The sequence below is a fragment of the Erinaceus europaeus genome, chromosome 6 (assembly GCF_950295315.1).
Source record: "Erinaceus europaeus chromosome 6, mEriEur2.1, whole genome shotgun sequence".
NCBI lineage: Eukaryota > Metazoa > Chordata > Mammalia > Eulipotyphla > Erinaceidae > Erinaceus > Erinaceus europaeus.
This window is the reverse complement of record NC_080167.1, coordinates 40,591,510-40,603,865: the sequence shown is the minus strand read 5'-3', so window position 1 is coordinate 40,603,865 and position 12,356 is coordinate 40,591,510. Positions and strand designations below refer to the sequence as shown.

At 41.6% G+C, this 12,356-nt stretch overlaps 1 protein-coding gene across 3 annotated transcripts in view; it reads left to right on the top strand.

Moving 5' to 3' along the window:
- Positions 1-464: 464 nt before the first annotated feature.
- The window catches only part of AKT3 (AKT serine/threonine kinase 3), a 318,339-nt gene continuing 306,447 nt past the window's right edge, over positions 465-12,356 (top strand). For 2 of the 3 annotated variants that reach the window (XM_060192061.1, XM_060192060.1), the window contains exon 1: positions 591-728. The gene's annotated coding sequence lies outside the window, so the exon portion shown is untranslated. Of the gene's footprint in view, positions 729-12,356 lie in introns of all 3 variants that reach the window. The other variant, XM_060192062.1, reaches the window with a different exon arrangement.

Sequence of the window (12,356 nt, the reverse complement as noted above, 5' to 3'; positions counted from 1 at the left end):
GGCGCGGGGAAGCCTGAGGAAGAGGACCCTTGCAGGGAGGGGAGCCGAGGTGGCGGGCAGGGCTGGGGACGCGGGGAAGCCGCTCCCGCCAGTCGCCGAGAGCCAGCCCCTGACGTCAGGAGTTTTCCTCAAAGTCAACAACAAGCCCCGCGGCGGCGGCCCCGGGAGAGAGGAAGAAGGGGGCGGGGAGGCGGCGGCGGCGGCGGCGGAGTCCCCCCTTACCCGGGCGAGGCGCGACCCCCCTAGGAGGCCCCGCAGACCCCCGACCTGCGCCGGGCGCGCCCCGGAGCCCAGAGCCTCCGCCTGCCGCCGCCGCCTCGCCTACGTGAGCGGCCCCCGCCCGAGCGGGCTTTTCTGGTGATGAATTGAATTTGTAGCCGATATCCGATTCCCATGTAGAGTCTCCGCCTCCTCCTCCCCGCGCCGCCCGCCCTGCTCCCTCCCCTCCCGCCGCCGCCGCCGCCGCCGCCGCCGCCTCCTCCCGCTCCAGCTCCGCGGCCCGGCCCGGCCGGCTCCCTCCCTCCCTCCCCTGCAGCCCTTCGCCTGCCCTCCAGCCGGCCGCACCGGGCTCCAGGGGGGCCAGAAGCTCAGTGGGGTGGGGGGAGGACAGGAGGGGAGGAGGAGGGAGGGGGGACCCCCGAGTCGCCCCCTCTCCTCCCCCCGCCCCCCCAGCTCCATCCTCCGCCGCCGCCCCAGCAGCTGCGGGGCCGCCGCCGCCGCCTTTGCAGGTAACAGCCGCCGCCCCCCGCTCTCGCCCCCTCCCCGCCTCGCCCCCATTTCCTCCGGGCCCCCGGCCCCGGGCCTCCCTCCCGGCCGCCTTCGGGCGGGGTGAGGGGAGACGGGGCCGTCCGGGTTGTCACCGCGTCGGGGGCGTGGGCGGGGGCCGGGTCACCGGAGCTGTGGGTGTGGGTGGGGAGGCCGCGGGATGCCGGGCGCGGGTGACACCGGCACCCCCGACTTTCCGGGGGAAGCTGGGGGGCCGGTGGTGCGCGGGGGGCCGCGCGAGGGTGTTCCCGGCCTAGCGGTACTGTTCGTGTCTGGGCTGCCCCGGCCCGGTGCCTCCCGTCTCTGCGCAACTCCCGTCCCCTCCCCGCCGCCGCCGCCCTCCCCGCCCGGGCCGCGGGGCGTGGGGAGGGGGCGCCGCCGGGACCCGGGGTGGCGGCGGGGTTACATAACGCGTGGAGCGCGGTGTCGGTGTTTGGGTGTGGGGGGAGGGGCCGCCGGCGCGGGGTGGGGTGCGGGCGAGGATGCACCGGTGTCCCCGGGGTCTCCTCCCCCCTTCGGCCCCGGCGCTGGCGCGCTGGAAAAGACGGCGCTGGTGGGCCGGGGTGTGTGTGTGGGAGGTGGGTAACGTGCTCGTCTGTGTTTTTAATAGTAGTGGGGTTCTGATCCACTGGGGAGTTGTGTGCTAAGAATAGAAATGTGCGGAAGATGCTGGGTTTGGCGGATTCAGTGATGCTGTCGTAGCTGGCGGCGGCGGCGGCGGCGGCTTAAGCTGCAAGTAAACAAACCAGCCTCTTCCTCGTCCACCTCCTCCCCTGCGCAGCGGTCTGCATCAGCCATGATGCTGGTGGGGCCTTTCTGAGACCAAAGTTGAAGCGTTCCTTGACATCTAGGCGGGGTCTCTCCTTGTTTGGGATTTCCCGGGGATCTACACAGGAGGTTAGATTGCATCTCTTTGGGGCCAGGTTTTTCAGTCCCGATATTTACTGTTGATTTTTTTTTTTTTTTGCCGTTTCTCTGAAAGCAAAAGAGACGCTAACCCCCAAAGTCAAGGCAAGGATGTGACATATTTATCAAGATAGTGTCATGAAAATAAGACCAGCTCATTTCACCAGTGTAAAAGTTGATTGAAAGCTCAGTAGTTTGTAACTAAGACCCTTTTCCAAATATAAATTCAACAATAAAAGCGATATATCTGTTTTGATTAATTGTCAGTGTTAATAAAATGTTCCCACTATCCTAGTTCATCTTCAAAGTTAAAGAACATGAAGTAATTTTTTTTTTTGAGGGGGCAAGTCAATGCATCACCAACTTGTCTTCATGTCATGAATTTATATGTGTGCTCATCATTTGGTGAAGCATGGCCATATCTGACAGTGACTATACATCACTACTAGACTTTGGTGGAAACATCCATTGAGTTGAACAGTCAAAAGTGCATGAGCCTAACAAACATGATGAGAAAAAACATTAGTCTTCAGAATTTTAGTGTTTCTGGAAAATAAAAATGGAAATGAAGGAGTATGAATATTCCAGGGGGGTTGCTAAGTCACGAAATTATGAATGTCCAGTTACATGCATGATAAAACAGGACAGCAGGCTTTCTTTCTATTCGTGCATAACTTCAACTTTTAAAGTGCTTCAAGGAGAATGTATTTGAATATCTCCTTTTCTTTAGGAGAGTTGACCCCAATGTCTTTGATTGGCGTGAACTTCTAATTTTAAAGTGAGAGTGCATATATCACACAGCGAAATATTGGAACTTGAATGTAGAGTTTTAGTTTTCTGTTGTGTCTCTAGTGTATTTGCGAAGTATTTAAAATGTAACATATAGTTTGGAATAGTTTTGCAAAAAAAAAAATTCTACAGTAGGTTTGTCCTATACCTTAACTTTTGATAATGATTATCTTATTGAATTGTTTTCTTACTGTTACTTTTTAGTTTGACATTGACTTGAAATTGTAAATCAGAGTGTACTTGGGTACTTTTTGTTAGGGTGATTTTCTGACTGTAAGATCTTATTACAGTTTCATCCATCAAAAGGTTATTAGAGTGTGATGTGTGCTAAGGGATAGTTTGACTAAACTTCCATTGTTTACATTTCAATCAGAACATGACTATTATCTGAAAGAGAATTAGTTTCCAGAAACTGCAGATCTACATATGTGCTGATTGAACATAATGTGGGAAAGAAGTACTTAGTGTAGGGCCTTCTGTAAGGTAGGGACTTTTTTAAGGGATTTTTTTCTTTTCTTTTTAAATTCTAGAGACAAACAGCTGGAGAGATTTGAGACACCGCTCACACACAAATTCATTATATAGTCCCAGCTGTTTGGGTTTCTTTTAAAAAAATGGGAACCCATTTTGTAAATTTTGTGGAAGCTTAAAGTTTGCTTGAACTTCTGCATGCTTTAGAGAAAAGATAGCTTATTTTTTCTTTGTTGTTATGACTTTTAATTCAGCAATCCACTCTTAGGAAGATAAGGCAATTATTGTTAATGACATGCTAATTGGATTTCTAGATTGATTTGCTAGGCTCTAGTTTTTATAGTGTGATTACTTTTCAAGCATTAAAATATTTAATTTGAAGCCATCTAGATTTAAATTACATAGGATGAAATACAGAAAAGTCAAGATTTTCATTTTGTTTTGAACAGATCAGTTTCCTAATTTGACTTGCAATTAAAAATTTTAAATTGATATAAATTGATGCACATAATTTGCTTTGTAGATGTGTGTTAAAAGAATTTAACTTTTTAAACTCTAGGTTTCAGGGGGTTGTCTGCATCAGTACTCAAAATTTTGAGTTTAGCATGTGTTTATTCTGCGAAAGGTAACTTAATTATTTGATCATAATCTTTTACACATACTGAAACTAGATTTCATTTAGAATTAATACTTGCTAGTGCTTGCCATGTGCCAGACATTGTTATAAATGTATTTTACCTGTATAAGTCCTTTAATTTTTGCAAAAGTTTGAACTATATACTTGAAAGTGATTTTCCTGTGAGAAAACACTTGTTCTGCCATTGAAAAACTTCATTTTTAACTTTTCTATTTTTCATTTTTATTAGTTATTTAACAATGTTTTACAAAATAATGCGATTCCAGGGGCATTATTTCACAGCTCCACATGGTGTGTGTGCGTCACCATAACCCCCAGCAAAGTTCTCTAACCCCCAGAGCCACTGTGATTCTCACGAAGTTTCAAGGACAGTTTGGTTGCCATTTCTCTTTTGCAAGTTCATTTATTTTAGTCATCGATATGCCACATGTGAGTGAAACCATCTCATAGTTGTCCATCACATCTTTACTTACTCCACTTGGCATAATCATTTCCAGTTCCATCAGTTTTGTTTGAAATAATACCATCTCATCTTTTTTGATTACATAGTAGTAGTCCTCAATATATATCTCATAACTTTATCAATTTTTGAAAAACTTTTTCCACAAGTGTTTCCCTAACTTGATTTTTCAAATTATGGAGTTTATAGTGACAGTGCTATTTCTCAATAATGTACATATCCACATAAAATAATACAGTAAAAAAAAATCATTCTTTTCATGTCAGTTATTTGAAGTACTTAAATACTTCAGATGCTTACATATTTTATTGTAGCATAAAAATCAGCATATTCTAAGTAAATAGATGTTTTTTTAGATAATCTTTAGTCTATAGATAATAAATGTCTGTTTTTCATTTGTAGATTTGCTTTTCAGTTCTTTTTTTAATTCGGTACTCTTTGACAACTGCGGATATTTCACATTTAAAAAACATTTTATTATCTTTATTGAGTAGATACAGCCAGAAATCGAGAAGACAGGGAGATAAGGGGGGGGGGGAGGCAGTGGCGCACCTGGTTAAGCACACACATTACAGTGCACAGGTTCAAGCCCCTACTCCCCGTCTATAGAGGGGAAGCTTCACGAGTGGTGAAGCAGGGTTGCAGGTATCTCTTTGTCTCTCTTACTCACTATCTCCCCCTCCCCTTTCAATTCCTCTCTGTCTCTATCCAATAGTAAATAAAACTTAAAAGAGAGAGACAGAGAGATACCTGCAGACCTGCTTCACCACTCATGAAGCTTTCCCATTGCAGGTAGCGACTGGAGGCTTTAACTTGGGTCCTTGCATTTTGTAACGTGTGCTCAACCCGGTGTGCCACCCCCAGCTCCATACTTCACATTTCTAAATGGGTACATTTTACTATAATTTAGAGAAAAGGAGGGAAAAAAGCTGCTAAAAGTTACTAGAGGACTTTCAAATGAAAATTTTTCCCTTATATTAAGAAAGGCTCTGAGTATACTTTGGGGGTTAGAGGATTGGAGGGGAAGAAGATGATATTTTGCTAATATTAGTGTTTAGTCTTAGTTTTAAGTGTAATTAATATTTGAATGTTTTTTTACCTCCCAATTGAGAATAGGTAGGACTATATATAATTGAAATATTGTTATTTATGATGCAATTTATAAAAGATACATATGCTTTGTGGACTTGGCCTTGAAGACTCATTTGTATTAGCTCTGGAAGAACTAGAGAACTATATGTAATGTTATAACTTTCATTTTTATGACAGGAGAGAGAGAGAGACCTGCAGCACTACTTTAAGGCTTGTCAAGATTTCCCCCCAGCCAATGGGGACCAGGGGCTTGAACCTGAGTCCTTGCACATTATAACATGTGTGGTCACCAGATGACTCCCTCTCCAACCCCCAAACAGCATTGTGATGAACTTTTGTATAGGATTCCATGCTTACTGGTTTGTCCTCAGTTTAATCTGTGAAGAATCTATGAAGTCAATTCTTGACATTTAATGAACCATGTGTCACACACATTTTGTGTATATTGTGTGGATTAATTTTTTTAATAATCAGGGAGAGCCCTCAAGAGGGAAGACTGTAGAGAGGGTTTTTGCATATATTGGAAAAATAAGACCAGTTGTGCAACAGAAACTTTAATAGCAACCCTCAGCCTGTTATGGCTGCCTTCACATAGAGACAAGCTGTTCTTTATATGAGAATGTAAGAGATTAATTTTTCAGTATTTGTTCAGTGGTTTAGGTGAGCTAAATAATCCAGTTATCCAAAATTCAACCAGTTACCCAAAATTCAGTTTATTTAGTTGTTTAAACTCAGAACATTAGATGCATTATCCATGGCATGTTGAATTTTTATTTCTGTAATTATGGGTGTGATGGCAGAAATGACATTTAGATAGGCATGTCATGCTTTAAAAAATATATATATATATTTACATGTGTATATATTCAAAGTTTGTCAAATTAATTTTTAAGAATTTGCAATTTGTGTGACAGTTAAAAGTCTTGCCTATGCTTATTTGTTTTCCCATAATATGAATTTGCTAGAGGTACACTGTTTAAAGAAAATTTATTAAATATTAATGTTTTCTGAAGATTTCCAAAATACAGTTTGTGTGTCTTACTTCTCTTTTTTCATTTTTTATATTTATATTTTATTTTTAATTAAGATAGAGACAGAAGCAGGGTGAGAGATTGATATATAGCCTGCTCCACTGTTTGTGAAACCTCTGCAGGTGGGGTCCCAAGTCTTGAACCTGGGTCCTCACTCGTGGTAACTTGTGTACTTTTACCTGTTGCACTACCACCTGGCCCCCATCCAGTCACCCCCACCCCGGGGTTTATCACTGGGGCTTATGGCTGCACTATGAATCCACTACTCTGTGGCCATTTTTTTGATATAACAGAGAAATTGAGAGGTGAGGGGAAGATCCAGAGGGAGAGAGAAAGATAGACACCTGCAGATCTGCTTCACCTTTTGTGAAGCGCCCCCCCCCTCCCCCCAGTGGGGACCCAGGGGCTCAAACTGGATCCTTGTGTGGGTCCTTGGCTTCGAATTAGGTGCTCTTAAACATAAGTTCAGTTGTGTCAGGATTCCCATGCCATGTCATTAAAAGTATTTGAGCTGCTGAGAATGTTACACCCTGTTAGGACACAGGACTTGAAAAATGTAAATCCCCCAGTTCAGTTCCCAACACCAGATTGCCAGAATGATGTCCTAGTTCTCTTTTTGACTCACTTCTCCGTATAATTATTTTCTTTATTTGCTAGGAGAGAGAGAAACTGAGTGGGGGAGGGGAAGGTAGGGAGCAAGAAAGAGGTGAAATATTGCTTGACTGGTGAAGCTGGGAATTTGAGTCCAGGTCTTTGTGCATGGTAATGTGTGCACACTGGCACACACTGCCTGGCCCATACATTTTTTTTTTTTTTAAGAGGGTAACAGTTCTTGGAAGAAAAAGATTGACTTCATTATTTAAGTGAAGAGCAAATCACATTGAATTTCCCTTCCATTTAAGTATTTTTACTTTTTCTCAAATCTTTTGAAAATTTTTATGTAGGCTTTTACAATGAGTATAGCAAACATTAGTTTCATCTATTTCTTGTTATCAGTAAGCACTGTAGAATTAGATAGCATAATGGTTATGCAAAGAGATTCTACAGCCTGAGGCTCCAAAGCCCAGGTTCAATCCCTACACAACAGTAAGCCTGAGCTGAGCAGTGCCCTGGTAAAAAAAAAAAAAAAAAATATATATATATATATATATATATATATATACATATATATATCACTTTGGCTATCATTAGTTTGTATTTCAGAGTAGTGACATATTGTATGTGAACACTGGCAGTTTTTCATTACTTCATTTTAGCTAGCATATTTAAAATATAAAGAATATGTATATAGTAAGTGCAGGCTTCATAATATTAACTGTACCTTTATAGTTTTGAGAAAGTTGTATTATAGAACTATCGCTACATTGTATAGTTTAGAAATTAGTATGTAGGGAATCATTAATCTATGAATTTTATAGTTATTTGTAAAAGAAAAATTGCTGGGGTGCTTTTTAACTTTGTCAGTGTAGTTTTAGTCTTACATTATAATCATGGACTTATGAAAGATAATTTGATATGGAAAATAAAACTCTTCACAAGTGTTGGACATACTTCTGAGAGTTCATATTGTATTACTTAGTAGAAAGTTTATCAAGCTGATAGAGAAGTCCTGAATTGAATTCTTGTTGCTCCTCACTAATCTGGTGTGGCAGCTGCAGAAAAATGTCACCATTTCTGGTTTGTCACTGTTTTCCTAGGTTCAGAATTGTAGATGCAGTAGCTACTGTACAGATTTAATTAATTAATTAATTAATTAATTAATTTTTGCCTCCAGGGTTATTGCTGGAGCTCAATGCCTGCACCATGAATCCACTGCTCCTGGAGGCCATTTTTTTCCCTTCCCCTTTTGCCCTTGCCATTGTAGCCTTGTTGTGGTTATTGTTGTTGTTGTCACTTGTTGTTGGATAGAACAGAGAGAAATGGAGAGAGGAAGGGAAGACAGAGGGGGAGAGAAAGATAGACACCTGCAGACCTGCTTCACCACTTGTGAAGCGACTCCTCTGTAGGTGGGGAGCCCAGGGCTTGAACCAGGATCCTTAGGCTGGTCCTTGCACTTAGCGCCATGTGCACTCAGCTGGCAGCGCTACCGCCTGACCCCCTCTATTTTTATTTTTATTACTGGATAGAGACAGAGAAATGGAAGGGGGAGAGAGAAGTAGAGATGGAGAGAGACAGACACCTGCAGCATTGCTTAGTCACTCATGAAGCTTTCCCCCTGTAGGTGGGGGGAAAACTTGAACCTGAATCCTTGCACACTGTAACATGCGCTTAGCCAGTGTGCCACCCTTGGGCCCCCCTTTTAGAGTCAAATGAAGTTCTTCTTCTAGCGTTTGTCCTTCTTCCGTAGCCAGTCAACAGCGTCAGGTTGAAAGCTGTCAGGAGCTGCTTGTTGCTGGCTTTGAAAGTGACTGGGATCCATGTGGATTCAGTCGGCTAGGAAGGATCGTCAGTTTCCCCAATGAATGGGTACTCACGGGATGCACCACGGGAAGGTCGATCCAATGCATCCCGTCAAATGAAGTGATTCCTATGAAAGTAATTTGATAAAAAATATGTATTTGGAAAAGATTTTTTACATGTTTTGTGCCATTGTGTACTTACTGTTGTCTGTCACTGAGTGGACAGTTTGTGTTTATTGACTGAGTGAGTATATGTATATTAAATGAATGTGTGTATACTGATAATGTGTAAAGAAATTTACTTATTATTTAAAATTGAATGGTGGATTGCTATAGATAAGCAAATACATATATTTTTAAAGTTGCCATATGAGTTAGTCAGCAGATTTGGATAGTGCCCTGCTGTGTATGGTTGACCTAGTTTGCAGCTCTGGCTTCACTGCATTGGAAGAAGCTTTGGTTCTGTGGTCTCTCTTACTCTTTTTTTCTGCCTCTGTCTCAATTTCTCTATTTAAAAAAAAAATTCATCCTGGAGTGGTGAAGCCCTGGCACAATGGCCAAAACAAAACAAACAACCAGAAAAAAACAGTTGTTACATATTTCAGTAAAAACTACCATTTTTTTCTGTCCATCCTTCCTTCTATTCCTCCCTCCCTTTCTTTCATGCCTGAAGCCCTGAAGTCTCAGGTTCAGACCTGCACCAGCCAAAGCTGATCAGTGATCTGGCCCCTCCCCTCCCCTCCCCTCCCCTCCCCTCCCCTCCCCCTCCCCTCCCCTTCCCCCTCCCCTTCCCCTCCCCTCCCCTTCCCCTCCCCTCCCCTCCCCTGTCCCCTCCCCCATCCCTCCCCTCCCCTCCCCATCCTTTCCTTTCCCATCCCTTCTCTTGTTTTGTTTTGTTTTGTTTTGTTTTTCTTTGCCTCCAGGGTTATCACTGTGGCTCAGTGGAAGCACTATGAATCCACTGCTCCTGGCAGCCAATTCCCCCCCCCCCCATTTTATTGGATCCACAGAGAGAAATTGAGAGGGAAGGAGGAGATAGTTAGGGAGAGAAAGACACCTGCAGACCTGATTCTCTGCTTGAGAAGTGTCTCCCCAGAGGAGGTGGGGAGCTGGGGCTCAAACCCCGATCTTTGAGAGGGCCCTTGTGCTTTGTAGTATGTACACTTAACTGGGTGTGCTACCACCTGTCCCCCCTTTCTGTCTTTGTCTCTCCTATTAGAATAAAATAATGAAAAAAAAAAGGAAATTTTGGGTAATGTTGGTGTTTAACTTAGGAGTTGAAACTTGATCATCTAAACATAAGTATTAGAAGAGTGAAAAAAGAGTATTTATTATATTTGGCTTCCAGGGTTATTGCTGGGGCTTGGTGCCTACACTATTAATCCACTGCTCCTGGAGGTCATTTTTTCCCTTTTGTTGCCCTGTTGTTTATTGTTGTTATTACTGTTGTTGTTGTTCAATGGGTCAGAGAGAAATTGAGAGGGGAGGGGCAACAGAGAGGGGGAGAGAAAGATGCCTGCAGACCTGCTTCACAGTTTGTGAAGCAACCGAGGGGTGGGGAGACACACACTTGAACCAGTATCCTTATGCTGTTCCTTGTGCTTTGCCCGCTGAGCTATCGCCCAGCCCACAAAAAAGGAGCAATTTTAATGTGTGCTGGTCTTTACAATTAGTAGAGACTTAGAGGAAACATTTAAATGAATATGGAATAATATTTATTATAATTTTAGTTGTTCATATAGGTAATTCTTTTGGGTTGTCGGAAAAGTCATGATGCACTTTTTCGTAGAAAAAATACTTCATGACTTTTTCAACAGTCCAGTATAATGACTAAGAACAACTTTGAATGGTTTAAATATCTGTTGACTTACAGGGCTAGTTTGTTTGGTCTATTCTTCATTAGTTATCCAAAGCTGCATCTGTACTCCTTTTATTCATTCACTCCTTCTTTATTTGTTGGATATCTCGCGTAGACCACACACATTCAAGTTGCTTTACTGATGAGGATAAAGGATGTGAAGATGTTTTATAGGTTATAAAATGACATTCAAATGCAGTTATTACTATAAAATTCTCAAATAGTTCTGAATGAAAGGACCTCTAATATAACTGCTTTATATAAATTCTAAGTTCAAACTGCCAATAATTTTGTGAGGAACTTTTTTTATGAGAATGGGAAAAACTAGATTATCAAGCAATGAAATGTTTAAAGCAATACATTGTTCATTGGGTAGAACAAAAATGTATTTGTTTTTTTATTGCACCAGGGTAGTAATTGCTGGGACTCAGTGCTGGCACTACAAGTCCACTGCTCCTGGTGGTAGTTGTTGTTGTTTTTTTCCTTCCTCTCCCCTTTTTATTTTATTTCACAGGATAGAGAGAAATTGAGAGGGGAGGAGGGAGGAGGGAGGGAGAGAGAAGGATAGACACTACTACTCCTGAAGCTTACTACTCCTGAAGCTTATTCCCTTCAGGTGGGAAGTAGGGACTTGAACCTGCATCCTCATGCATGATAATGTGAAAACAATTCTAAAAGAATAATGTAGGAGGAGATAAAATTTGATCGACCTTAGGAATCATCATAAACCTTTTAAGTCCCACTTATCATTTTGCATGTTTTTTTTTTTTATTTTAGTAATGTAGAACACTAAGTGGCAAAAGATGTGGTTCAAAAGTATTGCTACTATAGGAAAGATAAATCAAAGTATATAGTTAGTTGCTTAAGAGTCAGTAGCATTATTCTTATAAACAAATGATACTATTCACTTATTCTGTTGATAATAAAAATTAATTTGTTCACTGAACTTGAAAAAAAAAGCATCCAAACTGTCTCTTAAGATTAAACTGTGATGATTTATCCTTACAGAGAGGCTGGTGTGTGTGTGTCAGAACTGTGGTGGTAGGTATGATACGGAACTATGCTCTTGTAGTATTAGACCTTGTAAACCATTATTAAATCATTAATATGATAAAAAAACCTTTAAAATCTACTTTTCTGAAGTAATTTTATTATAAAACCAAATTTACTAAATTTTGGGTTCTGATTTTTTTTTTTTGGTGCTATTGGGCAGAACATATGCCAGGTCCTGTTCTTGCTTGTTTCAAAATAAAGTAGCTGTGTGACCCTGGATCTATCACTTCCTTTGTCTTGACCTCTTGTTTCTTCATCTGTAAAATGAAAGTGACTTTCAGCCTTAAGACTTTGAAAAAGAAATGTCCACTTACAAATTAAGTCAGTTTTGAGTACTTTTCTACTGCTCTTTATAATGGCAATTCAGGTTGTAGTAATAGGAAAGAAAGTATTTTATGTAAATATGTAAATTTATTGGGTAAACCTTTTTGTTATTAATAAATTTTGATCCCTAATCTTTATGTTTTAAAGAATATTAAAATGAATTTTCTTTTACTCAGATTATATAATTTTATATTCAAATTGAGAATGGCTTTACTAGATGTGAGGTTCCTTGGGCAGTATTGCCAGAGAGATGATGTTCTGTGCAGCTCTGACAAAGACATTATTCTATACTGCACCTCCAGTATTTAGCTTCCTTATAAATTATTACGTAGTGGAGTTAATCATCTCAGTTATCTAGTTTTGCATTATATAGCCTTTTGACCATGTTGAGTTCTATAGAAATTTATATTAACCAAGTTGAAATCTTTGTACTGTAGTAGTAGTAGTAGTAGTGGTAGTAGTAGTAGTATTTTGTCACTAGGATTATCACTGGGCTTCATTATCTGCACTACGCCACCATTCTGGGAGGCTATTTTTTTCTTTTTTCTTTTTGATAGAGGGTGAGAAAAAG